Source organism: Erinaceus europaeus, chromosome 2 (assembly GCF_950295315.1).
Source record: "Erinaceus europaeus chromosome 2, mEriEur2.1, whole genome shotgun sequence".
In the NCBI taxonomy this organism is placed as follows: domain Eukaryota; kingdom Metazoa; phylum Chordata; class Mammalia; order Eulipotyphla; family Erinaceidae; genus Erinaceus; species Erinaceus europaeus.
This window is the reverse complement of record NC_080163.1, coordinates 201,957,346-201,974,825: the sequence shown is the minus strand read 5'-3', so window position 1 is coordinate 201,974,825 and position 17,480 is coordinate 201,957,346.

Genomic DNA, 17,480 nt, shown 5'->3' with positions numbered 1-17,480 from the left:
GGGCTCAGTGCCGGCACTATGAATCCACTGCTCCTGGAGGCCCTTCTTTCCATTTTACTGAACAGGACAGAGAGAAATTGAGAGAGGATGGGGAGAGATAGAGAGATTAAACACCTGCAGACCAGCTTCACTACTTGTGAAGTGACACCCCCCCTCCCCACCCCACAGGTGGGGAGCCAGGGGTTTAAACCCAGATCCTCGTGTGGGTCCTTGTGCTCAGTACTATATGTGCTTAACTGGTGTGCCGCCATCCAGCCCCTAGTGTTCTTTTCACACGTCTCAGTGATGTGCTTGGTGGGCACGGACATGTGTGACGCTGAAAGCAGAATGCTGTCCAGTGTGCGGAGGGCACGGCTTCCCCACCATCCTCAAGCAGAGACCTGTGCTCTTCCTGTCAGAAAGCAAGTTTCCATCACTAGCTTTCAAGCCAGAGCTATGTGGCTAAGCTATCTTTCAAATGTAATTGATCATATCAATACCATATAACAAGATGATTAGTTACGTAAGCACACATTTGTAACAAATTCATCTCCTGGAAGATTCAGTGAGGAAATAAGATTCTTAAAACCAGATGTCTTTTTTTTTTTCCAGTGTAGTTTGCTGAAATTTTTCTGTTTGTTTGTTTGTTTGTTTCTATAGCCATAGTGGGTGGCTGGTAACTTGTGTTTGAAATGTACCAGTCCAGCTCATCTCACTCATATGTAGGGTGAAGAGCTCCAGAGATTCAATGATTCCCTCGTATGCCAAGGAAGGCTCAGAAGCTTCTAAGAATCCTTTATTTTAGGGGCCGAGTGGTGGCACACCTGGCTAAGCACATATAGTACCCTGTGTAGCCACCTGAGCTGGAGCCTCCTGCTGCCATCTACAGGGGAGACACTTCTGCAGAGCTGCTGGTGTCTCTCTGTCTCTCCTCTCTCTCTATTATTTTGCAATGTTTTTTTATTTTATTTTTTAACTTTATTTTGTTTCATAGGACAGAGAGAAATTGAGAGGGGAGAGGGAGAGAGAGAGAGAGACACCTGCAGCCCTATTTCACCACTTGTGAAGTTTTCTCCCACAGCTGGAGATAAGGGGCTTGAACCCGGGTCCTTGCGCCCTGTTATGTCTGAGCTTAACCAGGTGCACCACCACCCAGCCCCTCTCTCTCCCTATCTTCCCCTTCTCCTCTTAATTTCTCTCTGTCCTATTGAATAAAATTAAAGGAAGGACATTCAGAAATAGTAATAGATGTAGGTGTGACTTAGAAAGGAAGAGAAGGCAGGACCGTGGGGGAAATAATGGGCAAATATATAGAGCTGGAGATAGTTCAAACATTTTTAAATGGACTCTTTTTCCCTGGTGTCTGTGCTGTCTTTTGTCCCTGGATTGTCCTGGAAAGAGAAAGTCTGGCTTTGAATTTTCAGTTGCACCAAGACCCCACATGTTCAGGCCCTCCTCACCCCCTTGTCCAGCCTTATGATCACTTTTCCAACTCAGGGGAGTCCCAGCCAGGAGTCACAGCCTCCCCCTGTCTCCAGCCACCACTGGAGGGATCCTGCAGCTGTTCAAACAGTGTGTGTGTGTGTGTGTGTGTGTGTGTGTGTGTGTGTGTGTGTGTGTGTGTGACAGCACCCAGGTGGAGGCAGAAGCCAAGTACTCTATTTCTAACTGAACCTCAGAAGGGGAAGTGAAATGGGGGTGTTTGATTTTTGGAACTAGAATTCCTCTGTTCCTTGTAGATTTTTCAGTGGTACCCTGCACACCCCTCCAAGGACTGGCATTCATTAAAAACATCTCCAGTCTGTCGTGGAGTCTTCAGGACGGGCTTCCAATGCTGACTCTGGTGCTGCCTTTTCTGAAAGCTGGACCTTCCAGCATGGACATGCCCCTGGACTGTGACAAGGGGGAGAGAACCAGGTGCCCCATTATCTCAAGAAACGACTTAGATATAAGTGATAAAGAGAGTGCTACAAACGAGCACACACTAATTGGGTCTCTCTCTCTCTCTCTCACACACATACACACACACACACACACACACACACACACATTTCTCTCCCTACTTCTGTCTCTCTAGATTTATCATAATTAACAATAAATAACAATAAATAGAGATTCAATAACAATAATATAATAAGAATAAATAAATAAATATATTTTTTAAAGTTAAGTTTTGGAGTCTAGGTGGTGGTGTACCTGGTTAAGTGCACGTAGTACTAAGCACAAGGACCCAAGCCCCTGGCTCCCCAACTCCAGGGGGGACGCTTTGCAAATGGCCAAGCAGGTCTCTCTCTCTCTCTCTCTCTCGTCTCTCTCTCTGCCTCCTCTTTCAGCTGCTCTCTATCCTATCCAATAAAATGGGAAAAGTGGCCACAAGGAACAGTGTGGGCAAATATATAAATATATAGATGGCTGTAGAAATAATAGTCAACCCACATCTGTGACCTTGGGAGAACCACTGCAGTTTCCAATGGAGGGAATGGGACACAGAGCTCTGGGGGTGGGAATGGTGCAGAGCTGTACCCATGTTATCTTATAATTTTATACATCAATATTAAGTCAGAAATAAAAGGGGGAAATTGAGAAAGCAAAAAAGAAATAATGCTTAGAAATAAAAAGGGGTAAAAAGAAATAGTTGTGGATATTGGGAGAATTATTGGGAGACATAACAGTTATGCAAACAACTTTTCATGCCTGAGGTCCTGAGGTCCCAGATTTAGCACCATCATAAGCCAGAGTTGAGCAGTGCTCCTGGTATCTCTCTTACTAAAACAAAATAAATAAAATTTTTAAAAAAAGAGAGAGAAAGGAAGAAAGAGAGAAAGAGGGTTAGGAGCTGAGAGACCATGGGTAAAGTAATCAGCACATCTAGAATCCACTGTGCACTGAAGAAGCCAAAGGCAGAGTGAATTTCAATTAAAGAAAAAAAAAAAAAAACTCCAACAAATGCAGGAAGCAGGTTCTTGTTACAAAACCAACAGCGATATATCAGTGTCTTTGATTAAGCAGCTCCAACAATCTTCCTGTCCCTTCCAGAAAGTATAGGGGACAGGATAATATTCCAAAGTGTCTTCAAGGACAGCAAGATTGGCATGTATTTCAGAGGGAAGTTACTGATGATAAATCGTAAAATATCTGATGAAAACTTATCCAAAGAGTGTCTAAAGATAATAATTAGTTAGAATAGATTTGTGTCTACCTTTTTATTGCTATAACAATACAATAATAACATTCTTGGCACTCCTTCTAAACTCTTTCTCAGTCACTGGGAAAAGGTAAGAGCAGCCCCTGTAAAAACCGGTGACTTAATATGTTCTGATGTCTGGTTCTGAACCAGAGTCTCAGCAGGAAGAAAGAGAGTCAGAAAGAAAACTCCCCTCCCCCTGCAGAGAGCAGAATCCCATCACACCACCCTCTCTGCTCCCTGCTTGCCTTGCCCCCACAGAGCCAGGGGGCGAAAAATCACCTAGAATGTGCATTCCACAGTCCTCCAAAGCACTGTAGCAGTATTAATAAATTCCTTACATGACATTTGGACAAAAGCCAGTGATCGCCATAAAAACAGAGGTGTCTTCTCTCAGGCCTGAAATCCTTTAAAAAAAAAAAAACAACCCTCCATGCTTAAGAAAAAAGGGAAGTTAAACTATGCTGATAGAAAAATGCCCGGATGTTCTGAAGTATTAAGCCACCACCTCCTGTTCAGTCCTGGTGTGTGTGTGTGTGTGTGTGTGTGTGTGTGTGTGTGTGTGTATGTGTGTGTGTGTGTATGTGTGTGTGTGTGTGTGTGTGTGTGAGTGTATGTGTGTGTGTGAGTGTGTGTGAGTGTGTGTATGTGTGTGAGTGTGTGTGTGAGTGTGTGTATGTGTGTGAGTGTGTGTGTGTGTGTGTGTGTGTGTATTGTCCTGTTCTTTCACACAACAGAGAACAGGGCTAGTGCAATGCTTGTCAGTGAAGCAACAATCCCAGTTTCCTATACAAAGGAAGCAAAGGTGGGGGGAATCAATAATAATGAGAAAGCTTCTTTTGTCTCCCTGTTCCCTTTTGGGGGGCTACCAGTTGCATATGCAGGGAAATTCTTCCAGGTTCCTGCTGTGCTGTTGTCAGACATTTTGCTGGATTTCTCCTCCCTTCCCCTGCTAGCTTTACTTACAAGCTACAAGAATTGCTTTATTTCACACTCATCTGGCATCCTCCCATCCCGCCATCCCTTACACACACACACACACACACACACACACACACACACACACACACCTAGCACTGAGATCAGAGGAATCGTTGATTCTATAAGCATAAAAGCAGACAGACAGACCGTCAATATCTAGAAACTATAGATTCAGAGATAAAAAGCCCAAGACTTAGGAGAATGGGGCATTTTCCTGATAGCAGTTTCTCAGTGCTGATGCCGATAAGATTTATTACAGGGTAAGAACTTGAAATCTGAACTCACAATGACCAAGAACATCAAGGAAATCACACTCTATTCCCTCATAGTTAAGCAAACAAAGGCCCCTCTGAAAGTACAAGCCACTAATGATTTGCACCCTCTCAGAATGTGAAACGTGTATATGTATTGAAGAATCTATTCTAAACAGATGACCGGTCACAAATAGCTGTTTCTCCTCCGATTAACAGAAAAAAAAAATAGCTGGCTTTGAAAATAAATTTTACTGGTAAGCTTCTATGGGTATTTCTTCCACTGAAAAAGAGCAGGGAGAATGGGGAGGGGTGGAGAGGCTCTGGGTGTTTTTAAGGGACAAAAAATAGTTTCTCAATATCACCCAACATCCAAGATAACTACACTTAAGAGCTGCTCTGGGAAGGTCCAGTTTATCCACCGCAGGCTAGATTTGCCCGCTGCAAACTCAGTGCTGAGTCCAGAATGACCCTTGTCCCAGAACTGCCTCACCCACCACCACTCCCACCACCCCACCAGGAGGGCAGGTGTCTGCCACATGCCAGCCACAATGCCCAGCATCCGGGGAATAGGATGGACTGAAGGTGACCAAATGGCTGAACCTCAGCAGAAGATCACACTCCTAGGACTTTAAGAAGCACACTTAAACAGAATATTCACCAAAGAAGAGACCCAAAAGGCTAAACAACAACAAAGTAAATTCATAAGGCTTCCAAAAGAAAAGATGGAAAAAAATCTTGGTGACTATGCTATTTGGCTATGAAATTTCACTTAATTAATTAATTAATTAATTAATTTTTTGCCTCCAGGGTTATTGCTGGGGCTTGGTGCCTGCACCATGAATCCACTGCTCCTGGAGGCTTTATCGTTGTTGTAGTTATTATTGTTGTTGTTATTGCTGTCATTGTTATTGGATAGGACAGAAAGAAATCGAGAGAGGAGGGGAAGACAGAGATGGGGAGAGAAAGAGAGACACCTGCAGACCTGCTTCACTGCCCATGAAGAGACCTCCCTGCAGATGGGGAGCTGGGGGATCGCACTGGGATCCTTGTGCTGGTCCTTGCACTTCCTGCCACGTGCTCTTAACCCACTGCGCTCCTGCCTCCCCCCTCCCCACCATGAGATTTTATTTTTAATTGTCATTATTATTTTATGTATTTACTTATTCTTTCAACTGGGTATGAATCACATGATACACACATGGACCACGACACAGTTACTGGGTGTTCTTTAGAGAGGAGAGCTGATAAGATGCTCATAGGGTCCTGGCAACAGCTGGAAGTTTGAACCCTTGTCTCAGCAATTGACAGAGCAGACAGGGAATCCATACAGATATCACAGAAATAAACCGCAGTGTTAGTAGATAGTTTGACTGGGCTGACATGGAGAGAGTGTTCCATCCACATTCTTGTCAAACTCACATGGAGTGTTCATCAAGACCGACCACATTCTGGACCGTAAAGCAAACGTTCCTTCACAAACATTGCAAACATGTTCCCTGACTACAAGAAAATTAAACTAGAAAGAAATCAGTAAAAAAAAAAAAAAAAAAAATCCCTAAAAAGCTCCACAATGGTTGGTGATTAAACAACGCAATTTTGCATAATAGGTGAGTCAAGGAAGAAGTCTCAACCTAAAACTTATCAAGATTTTAAAAAATAGTATTAGTGATTTAATATTGATTTACAAAATTATAATATAATGGGTGTAATGCTATACCATTCCTACCACCAGAGTTCCTCATTCCCTTCACTGGAAATGGCAGTAGTTCTCCCAAGGTCACAGATATGGGTTGACCCCTATTTCTATAATTATCTATATTTATATATATTTGCCCATTTTTTTTCCTATGCTTCTGCCTTCTCTTCCTTTCTAAGCACACTTACACCTAATACTACTGAGTGTCATTCTTTTATTCCCCCTCTGCCCTCTCTGGTTCCTGATGGAATCAGAGTTCAGAGCTCTTTAATCATCTTCACTTATTATGGAATAATTAATACTTAATACTTTGGGAGTATGGACCAAAATTCTTTATGGGGAGCAGAAGGTGGGAGTTCTGGCTTCTGTAGTTGCTTCTCCGCTGGACATGGGTGTTGGTAGGTGAATCCACACCCCCAGCCTGTCTCTCTCTTTCCCTAGTGGGGCAGGGCTCTGGGGAGGTGGGGTTCCAGGACACATGGGTGAGGTCGTCTGCCCAGGGAAGTCAGGATGGAATCATAGTAGTGTCTGCAACTTGGTGGCTGAAAGGTGGTAAGATATAAAGCAGGACAAAATTTTTAATAGAAAGAAACCATACAGGAGGAATAGAGCAGATGACAACAGGGACATTAGGGTGGAAAGAAGTAATGAAGTCTATTTTAGGTATGTTCCTAGGGGCCCATGACTTTAGTAATTTTTGTTTGCGCTTGATAGCTAACATGGAGGTGAACTGAAAAGTATTGTCTGGGAAGATTGTGTCAGAGTTGAGAATAGGGCTAGCAAGCTGGATTAGGGGAGAGAGTCACTCCCAAACTTAACAAACTTTTTGAACAAAGCATTTTAAACCAAATGAAAGCAGAACGTGACAGGATTGTATAATGCTGTGAAAACAGTGCTAAAAGGGGGAAATTATAGCATCAAGTAGATGTGTTAGGGAAGTAGTAAGATATAGTGACAATAATCATGTAAGCTGCCTTAGCAAGAAATCATCTGATGAGAAGGGAATGACCAAAATCCAATAAACAAACATAAAAAAGGGGGGGGAATCAATTCAGGAATCAATGGAATTCAAAGTAATAAAACAACAAAAAATCCACAGAGTCCGAATCAGACTCTCTGAAAAGATCTGTATGAGTGGAGTGGTTTTGCATAATGGTGTTGCAAAAGACTTGATGTAAAACCCTAGTGGACCAGAAGCCAGCTCACCTGGTTAGAAACAACAGCTCAGTGAACCATGGCCAAGGTGCTGGGTTCAAACCCCAGCACAATATGAGAGCAGCACAGCCAAGGGGGAAAACTTGATGGATGGTAGAGAGACACTGTGATGCTGTGGTGTCTCTCTGCCTCTTCTATCTCTATCTCTATTTCTATCTCTAGCTCTCTGTGTAAAATAAAAATAGTAAAAAAAAAAAATTAAAAAAAAAGTTGGCCTGGCAGCTAACATTCATGAGATCCAGTAACTTCAAAGCAAACAAACAAAACCTGTAAGAAAAGATGGGGGGGAATCTAGGTAAGGATAGGTTTGGCTATGAGGGAGATTGATCCTGGGACTTTGGAGGCTCAGGCATGAGTGTCTTTTTGTATAATTATTATGGTATCTAACCCCACTGGCTATGGGATATTAAATACGCCAAAAGTAAAATTCATATAAGAAAAAATACTGACCAATCAAGTCACATGAGGGCAAAACCATGCCTCCTTACCCTGACAATTTTGCCAGCCACTGTCCAGCTACAAGTGAAAACTCACAAACAAAAACAAACAAAAAAAATGGACAGCAAACACTAATAAAGTTAAGTAGAGGATGCTGAGAGGGCTGCAGTGAACACGTTACAGTCTTAAGCAAAGGGAGTACAAATTCTCAGTGAAACAGCTTTTAAAACGTCATTTGGAGTCTATTCACAGACCCTGTCCTGGATACATTTAAATATAATGAACTTCTCAAATAACAACAATACAACAAACCACAAGAAGATATGGGGAGAAATGAGTATGTTTAAACAGAAGTACTGGCAGGGCTGGGGAGATAGCATAATCATGATGAAAAAGGCTTTTATACCTGAGGCACCAGAGGTCCTGTGTTCAGTCCCCAGCACCATCATAAGCCCTAGCTGAGCAGTGCTCTAAAAACAAAACAAAATACACCCATGGTGCTCTAAAACCTTCCCCATGTGCTAAGTTAAGGACATGCTGTTATCAGGATGCTAGATTCACACAACTAAGCTGTGTGTGTGTGTGTGTGTGTGTATGTGCGTGTGTGTATGCATATTCTGAAATTTTATGACACAAAATCTAGTATTGAAAGAAACTTGGATCCTGGAACACAGTAACAAAAAACAAACAAAAAAAACAAGCAAAACACCCAAAACATAAAATATTAAGTTCACCAATCAAAAGAAGAACAAATAAATTGATAAAATATTTTTGGCAAGATGCAGTTGTGTGACTTAGCTTTCATTGCACAGCCTCAAGTAGAAAAGTTTTTACCCAACAATGAGAGAGACAAGATTTTCTTTTTAAAAATATTTTTAAAATTATTTTTATTAACTATTAATTTTAAAATTATTTTTATTTATTGGATAGAGACAGCCAGAAATCAAGAGGGGAGGGGGGAATAGAGAGGGAGAGAGACAGAGAGACGCCTGCAACACTGCTTCACCACTCACAAAGCTTTCTCCTTACAGGTGGGGCGGGGCTGTGAACCTGGGCCCTCCTTGCGCCCTGTAACATGTGCGCTCTACCAGGTGCACCACCACCCAGCCCCAAGACAAGAGGTTCTTAATGGCAATTTGTTTCATTGGGGACATCAAATAGTGCTGAGCAGGGACATTTAATGGTTTCCTTCTACTGGTAGTTCTAAGAACCTATGCTCTGACTGGTTTCCAGACTCAAGCTTGGCTACATTTAAAGACCCGTTTTATTGGTCAGATGCCTCTACCCTTTCTCACTCTCTCTCGGCCTCTGTTGTCGCTGTTTTCCAGATCATTGTGTTGGAGGGTTAACAGCTCAGGGTACAACTGTGGACACTTGGGGACACTTCCTCATCTCCCAGTGAGAAGTCTCTACAGAGTACTGCCACCCCCAGCTCAGGTCCTTCCCACTGCCATACACCAGGGTCCCAAGCCCCCTCGACCCACCTCCTTTCCCTCCCTTCCTCAGAGTCCTTTGCCTTTCTCTCTTGTCCTGGCTTCTCCTGTTTCCCTCCTTTTTTCTCTCTTCATTTTCTTTTCCTTCACCATAGCTTTCAGTCTGTTAAGACTAAACTTCACACCCGGCAGGTCCTAATAGCCTTGTAATAAATCTTTTATGGTGGTGCCTGGGACTGAACCTAGGACTGCTCAGTCTCAGGAATGGAAGTCCTTTGCATAACCATTATGCTGTCTCCATACCAACTTTTTATAAAGACCAGCCCAGGGGCCAGGCGGTAGCGCAGCGGGTTAAAAGCACATGGCATGAAGCACAAGGACTGGCATAAGGATCCTGGTTCGAGCCCTGGGCTCCCCACCTGCAGGGAGGTCTCTTCATGGGGAGTGAAGCAGGTCTGCAGGTGTCTGTCTTTCTCTCCCCCTCTCTGTCTTCCCCTCCTCTCTGGATTTCTCTCTGTCCTATCCAATAACAATGACAGCAATAACAACAACAATAATAACCACAACAATGACAAAGCCTCTGGGAGCAGTGGATTCATAGTGCAGGCACTGAGCCCCAGCTATAACCCTAGAGGCTAACAAAAAAATAAATAAATGAAAAAAAACAACAACCAGTCCTAGACAGAAGGTAGGTTTTTGCTAGAGTGTACAAGTAGGATGCTGATTTCGACTGACTGACTCTCTGAGATCTCTTGCTATATAGAACTTTCTGTTATTCTCATGTTAATTAGATGTAGCCATAGATTGGCCTTCCAAAAGAGGCCAGTTTTGGAAAATCCTGATACTTACATGTATAAATATCCCTGTTTCTGCAGATCCTCCAGGAAGTAATGACAAAACATTTTCGTGGTGATTGGAACCATGTGATTTTGATACAATCCCACATGAAGTTTGCTTTCTTGGACAAAAGACTGAAGAACTCAGGAATGCTGCAAACTTATTAAGATTATTAGACTCAGCAGTGTCTACTCTGATATCTTCTCCTCACTGAGCTGCTCTGCTGGTTTTTCCCTGGTATGTCTGTGTTCATAAGGTCTCAGGAGAAGTAGAAAGTATAGACGATACATTTCCTGTTTGACGCCTTTTGCAATCTCCTTCAAGTCTGCAGGAAAACACTAAGTTGAAGTTCTCTGCCTCAGAGAACAAAGCGTCTCAATGGAAAACACTAAAACATAGGAATAATTATGGGAAATCAGATTTTCACTGGGTAAAAAATAATATATATATCCTTTCCCATGTCCTTTAATGTTATATAGGTTGAGCCTTTTAGCAGACTTTGTAAATAGAATTAGTGTGGCAATGACCCATTTACCTTATTATAAATATGCTGTGTGTACTCTGCTGGCAATAACCCCAGAGATATGAAAGCATATGGTACACATATGCTAGCTTTCTACGTAATGGTGGTTTTCATATAAGGAGAAAAAAAATCTGCATTGAGCAGAGAAGATAAAGTGATGGTAGTACAAGCTCCAGGCCACACCCACAAGCCTGACTGATGTTTCTTCTGCTGGTTGTCAAAGTGTCCCTGAACCTCATTTCATTTAGAAATAGATTATATTTCAAAATTGATTCAAGCATGGTCACAAAATCGTCAACTCCACATTTTTGTGTGAGGTTAAATAATCATCGAATCACTTTTTTTTTTTTTTAAATTATCCTTTCACAAAGGTAAGAAAATCTCCCAAATGTGAACTGAGTTCAAAGAGACAAATCAACACAGTCAGAAAAACAATATACTGGATCCTGTATAAACTAGATTTACTTAACTATACCTTCTGATAATGGGGGAGATAGCTTTAGATTATCAGAGATCTCTCTTCATTTCACTGTCAAGGTTGACTTAAAAGGCACTAGAGTACTTTCCTATTAAATGGCCATGTAAACCTTATTTGATGGGAACAAGAGGACAAACTTAGGCTTATTTTATCTACTTTTAAAAAATTTTTTGAAATTCTAAATCTGTTTACCCCTACCAATCTGGGGAAAAGATATGAAATCCAGATACATGATAATAAAGGGAAAGTTCCAAGATTATTTGAACATCCTCAATAGTGTTAAACGATATTAAAACTCTTATTTCCATGACCTAGTCTCAAGAAGTTGGGTCACCCCCATCGAGAAAACAAACATTACAATAGAACACCTCAACAAATTTCATCAGAGAACAGCTAGGATTTCTGGCAAATAAAGGAACATCAATATATGAAGGTTGGCAATTGTGCAGGGACAGGAACAGGGAGGGAGGGAGAGATTCAGGAGGTTTCCTGCAGGGGCCATATCTGCAATCATTTCAAATCCATGAGGAAGATATAAAGGGTCTACCCATAAGCATTCAGGATCCGGGTAGCTTAAGAAAGGGAGCTAGTGGGAGTCGGGCTGTAGCGCAGCTGGTTAAGCGCACGTGGCGCAAAGCACAAGGACCGGCATAAAGATCCCGGTTCGAACCCCGGCTCCCCACCTGCAGGGGAGTTGCTTCACAGGCGGTGAAGCAGGTCTGCAGGTGTCTATCTTTCTCTCCTCCTCTCTGTCTTCCCCTCCTCTCTCCATTTCTCTCTGTCCTATCCAACAACAACAACAATAATAACTACAACAATAAAACAACAAGGGCAACAAAAGGGAATAAATAAATAAAAATTAAAAAAAAAAAAAAAAAGAAAGGGAGCTAGTGGGGCCAGGTGGTGGCGCACCTGGTTGAGCGCATGTATTACAATGCGCAAAGACCCAGGTTCAAGCCCCTGGTCCCCACCTGCAGGAGGAAAGCTTTGCGAGTGGTGAAGCAGTGCTGCAGGTATCTCTCTGTCTCTCTCCCTCTCTGTCACCCTCTTGATTTCTGGATGTCTCTATCCAATAAATAAGGATAATAAAAAAATTTTTTAAAAAGAAAGGGAGCTAGAGATTGCTGTTCAGAGCTGTAGAAACCACAGGTTCTTACGTGAAACCCCAAGGAGACATGTAGGAAATCAAGAGGACTGAAAACTGTACACTTGTGGCAGCAGGAAAGTCAATCAAACTCTACGGTGGTGTTTCTGTGGCCATAGGGACTCTGGTGAACAGGGTCAGACTTGCCCTGTAGTCGAGAAAATGAATTTGATCTCACAGCAAAGTTCCCACCTTCAGCATTTGGTCTGTGAAGATGTGAGGAGTGTGGTCACTTCCCCACCCCAACCCTTCCCCAGACAAGGGCTCTTGTTTAAGGACCAGCAGAGTGGAGCCAGACTATGAGGAACAAAACCACGCGCGTTGCCATCTGGGCTTACACTTTGCCCAAAGAAATTAATTCGCCACCACCCCCTGCCCCATACCCTTGAAACAGAATGACCATTTAGTGAGAAAATACTCTAGTACCTCTTAATAACTGCGAAGGCAGGGCCGTAGAAGTGAATAAAAATGGGCAAAAAATACCTATGTAGCTGTACATATAGATGTATGTTAGGATTAACTTGCTTTTGCCTGTAAATGTAAGGGAGGCTGGGCCAAGTGGGCCCAGATAGCTGCCATCGTGAGCACACAAGAGACGTAAATTCACAGGGGACTGTGGGTATGAGATTACGTGAGCAAGGGTTTTGCAGAAGTACAGTCTTTTCGTCTTTTGCCTCTTCATTCCCTCCTGCTTGTCTTCTTTTCCTGGGGACACAGAACTCTAGTGGTGGGGACAGTGTTGAATTATACCTATATTATATCATATCATAATATTAATTACATCCTTAAAACCACTAATATTTTTTAAATATTTATTTATTCCCTTTTGTTGCCCTTGTTTTTTTTTTTTAATTGTTGTAGTTATTATTGTTGTTGTTATGGATGTCATCATTGTTGGAGAGGACAGAGAGAAATGGAGAGAGGACGGGAAGACGGAGAGGGGGAGAGAAAGACAGACACCTGCAGACCTGCTTCACCGCCTGGGAAGCGACTCCCCTGCAGGTGGGGAGCCGGGGGCTCGAACCGGGATCCTTAAGCTGGTCCTTGCGCTTTGCACCACATGTGCTGAACCTGCTGCGCTACCGCCCGACTCCCCACTAATATATATATTTTTCTACATGTAGCTAATAGAAGTGTACATCAACACCATTCCCACCACCAAAGGACTGTATCCCAATCCTCCCACTAATAATTTTTTAAAGGAACACCGACATACACACACAGGCACACCTGTCCTCTGGTTATTTGAGACCTAGATACAAGAATGAAGTCAAGGTTGGGTGAAGTCCTTGTCCAGAAGACCAAAGTCTTCATCCCAGAGAGATGCTGCCCATCTCCAAGGAGAAGACGCACATCCACCAGCACACAACTGGCCCCAGGCCACACTGCTCCATTCACAGGTTGAACACATCTGCTCTGGGTCCCCAGTGGGGCAGAAAAAAGAACCTCCCCACCCCGGTCCCACCGCTGTCAGCTGAAGAAACACTGGGTCACACATGTCCTTCCCCACAAACTTTCCCTGCCCAGGTCCAGTGGCACCTGAGTCTAATGGGCTTCTGCAAATGCAGGAGACTGGAGTTAACGCTTCTGGAAGCAGTGGCCGGGTTTCTACTTGTGGCTCAAACAGGCCTTGACTCTCTGGGAGAGGAAGGAATGTGTCTTGTTTTCAGATAGCAGAGGGCGGTGGTGTGCCAAGGACGAGAAAGGGGAATGGAAAAAGAGATGAAGTCCCTGGCTAGAGTCAGTTTTAAATGTCTGCCAGACCAAAGAATCTGGGCACCCTCTGGCACTTCCCACTTCGTCTCTGGATCGAACGGATATTTTTTTCCCCCTTTTGGTGTAGAAACGATCTACCTAAATGAGTGAAAAATCGGGGGTTTTGGTTAGGGAGGATTATTCTACTTCCAAGAGTGGAAAAATCATTGAGCCGGTTCGCTGTAGTCTTCCAGCTGTCCCTGCATCCAAACAGAAGCAGGTGTTACGCAGGTGAGGATGGGCTTGTCTTTCTGGATGAGACCTGATTTTCTTTGTCGTCCATGACATTAGAGAGGTGAGGCACAGGGACGATGTTAAACTGAAGTGCCCTCACTTTTCTCTCTGCAGACCAGGCTTTAATCACCACATTCTTTGCCCACAAATTCCAACAAGAGCGTCTTAAAATTGGGCTTAACCGCAGTGCAAAACACACTTTATAAAACACAGAGCAGCAGCTGCACACTGGTTAAAACTATCATTTTCAGGAAAAAAACTCAAATGTCATGGAAGTAATATTTTTGCTTTATTTCTTTTTATTGAGGGGGGTTCATTTAATTACCATGAATATAGTTGTCGACATATGGATCAAATTTCTCCATTTTCTGCAAAACACTCTCGCCCCTCCAATCCAGGTCCCCCTAAGCCATCATACACCAGGACCTGAGAGCCCCCCACTCCCACCCCAGTCTTTACTTTGGTGCAAGACACCAAACCCAGTCCAAGTTCTGCTTTGTGTTTCCCTTTCTGCTCTTATTTCCCAACTTCTGTGTATGAGTGAGATCATCCCATATTCACCCGTCTCTTTCTGATTGATGTCACTTCACCAGACTTCTTCAAGCTCCATCCAAAACAAGGTGAAGGTGACTTCACCATGTTTAACCACTGAGTGATATTCCATTATGTACAGAGACCACAACTTTCTCAGTCACATCTGTGGTTGGACGACTGGGTTGCTTCCAGGTTCCGGCCAGTACATTTTCATCTTTCCACTCAGTCTCTATCCGCAAGGATAACTGGTGGAACCACTTTACCACTAGGGTCACCAAGCCCCAGAGCCACTCAGGCACAGGCTGTGAGCAGAGTCTTGACTCCTTATCTTGCACTTTTGTTATGAGGTCCCCTATTCTTTTATTTACTTATTTTCCCTTTTGTTGCCCTTGTTTGTTTGTTATTGTAGTTATTGTTGTTGTTACTGATATTGTCGTTGTTGGGCAGGACAGAGAGAAATGGAGACAGGAGGGGAAGACAGAGGGGGGAGAGAAAGACAGACACCTGCAGACCTGCTTCACGCTGCAGGTGGGGAGCCGGGGCTCGAACCGGTATCCTTAGGCCAGTCCTTGTGCTTTGTGCTGCCTGACTCCCTATATATTTATTTTTTAACCAGAGCACTGCTCAGCTCTGGTTGATGGTGGTGTGGGGGATTGAACTTGGAACTTTGGAGCCTCAGCCACAAGCGTCTCTTTGTATAACCATTGTGCTAGCTACTCTCCGCCCAGGGTCCTGTATTCTGAGCATCACATTTTTCCTCAGTGGAAGAGCCAGGGCATCCTTGTGAGAGTCAACATGGTTTTATGGGGGGTAAGGGGGAAGTGTTATTTGCAGTTATCAAATCTGGAATGTCTCCTCAGAACAACAATTGAATCCAGAACACTGTCTCACAGTAACAGTAAGGACTGCAATCCACAATGTCTTCTTAGGATGGCGAGACAAAGCTCAGAAGCACGGCTTCCTTGTGTCCTCTTGCTCTCCACGTTTCTCAGCTGGTGAGAGGAATTCAGGACGAGGAGGGGGTGTGAGCCCTCCTGACCCACATCTGGAGCAGAGCAGAGCGTCACCCCAAGAGCAGGCACTCAGGAGCCCAAAGAAGACAAAGTAAAAGAAGCCAGGTACTCCCCTGCTTCCTAAACTCGCGTCCAGTATGGTCGCCGAGGCAGAAGAGGAACCCTGTTGGGATTGTGACTGGGTCCTGGTCTTCTGGAAGGCAGTGTTTGGTGTGGACTGCTGGAGTGAGAAGAGATGTGGGAGCAGCGAGCGGTTCACCTTGCAGCCAGGACTCCTCCTCCTCTACGCCCCCCAGGGCCTGTGGAGACCCTCCACCCTCCAGCCAGATGTGAATCTGTCTGTCCAGTGCACACCCTGCTCTGTCCTCTTTAGATCTTACTGGAGGCAGAGTCCAGTCACCACCGACTCACCTTGTTTGTTTGTTTGTTTGTTCTGCTTAGAGCCAGTTATTATAATCACAACAGGATTTAAAATACTCTTATCAAATGTTGTTGCCCAGTAGCAAGTATTCAAATGGTCTCCTTAAAACTCTGAACCAAAGGCATCCAGTTTAATCACAATAGGAGTCTTTAAGGACAGTTTATTTAGGAAGCCGGGTGGTGGTGCACCTGGTTGAGCACACACCTCACCATGTGTGAGGACCCGGGTTCAAGCTCCTGCTGCCCACCTGCAGGAGAGAAACTTCACAAGCAGCAAAGCAGGTCTGCAGGTGTCTCACCGCCCTCTCTGCGCCCCCCCCTCTCTATAACTTTCCCCTTTCAATTTCTCTCTGTCCTATCAGATAAAATAGATATTTGGGGGAAAAAAAGAAAAGAAAAAAACAGTCCCCACCCCAGTGTATCGCTAGTGCTGGTGCCAAGCCCCAGAGATAACCCTGGTGGTGATTAAGACAAGAAAAAGGAAAGGAAAGAAAAGGAAAGGAAAGGATAGGAAAGAATAGAAAAGAAAAACTCTGGGGTCAGGCGGTGACACACCTGGTTGAACACACACATGATAGTGCAAGGACCCAGGTTCAAGACTCTGGACCCCACCTGCAGGGGAAGCTTCAGGAGTGGTGAAGCAGGGCTGCATATGTCTTTCTGTCTCTTTTCCTCTATGTCCCCTCTCTCCTTTCATTTTTTTCTCTGTATCTATCCAATAATAAATAAATAAAATATTAAAGAAAAGTTACTATCAGAAATGACATAAAACTGGCTCCTTATGGGAAACCGTCAAATCCCAGCAACCCTGAGAAGAAGGAATAGGCAAAGGCCAGGAGCTCAGTGTCATTAATTACTTCCCAACTCTCCTCATCACCCCATCACCTGCCTTCACCTCCAATCCCATCATCCTCTTGCAGGAAGCCCTCCAGTTCCTCTCTCCTCCCTGCTATTCCAGTACAAATACTTGTGAAATCTTAGGAAACTTCTAGGCCGGGCAATGGTGTGCCTAGTTGAGCACACATGTCACGATGTGTGAGAAGTGGTGAAGCAGGGCTGCAGGTGTCTCTCTGTCTTTCTCCCTATCTTCCCCTTCCCTCTCAATTTCTGTCACCTTCCAAAAAATAAAATAAAATAAAGATATTTTAAAAAGAAATCTTATGATGATGGGGCTAGGTGGTGGCGCACCTGGTTGAGTGCACACGTTACAGTGCACAAAACCCAGGTTTGAGCCCCCGGTCCCCACCTGCAGGGGGAAAGCTTCACGAGTGGTGAAGCAGGGCTGCAGGTGTGTCTCTGCCTCTCTCCCTCTCTGTCTCTCCTCTTCCCTCTTGATTTCTAACTGTCTCTATCCAATAAAGA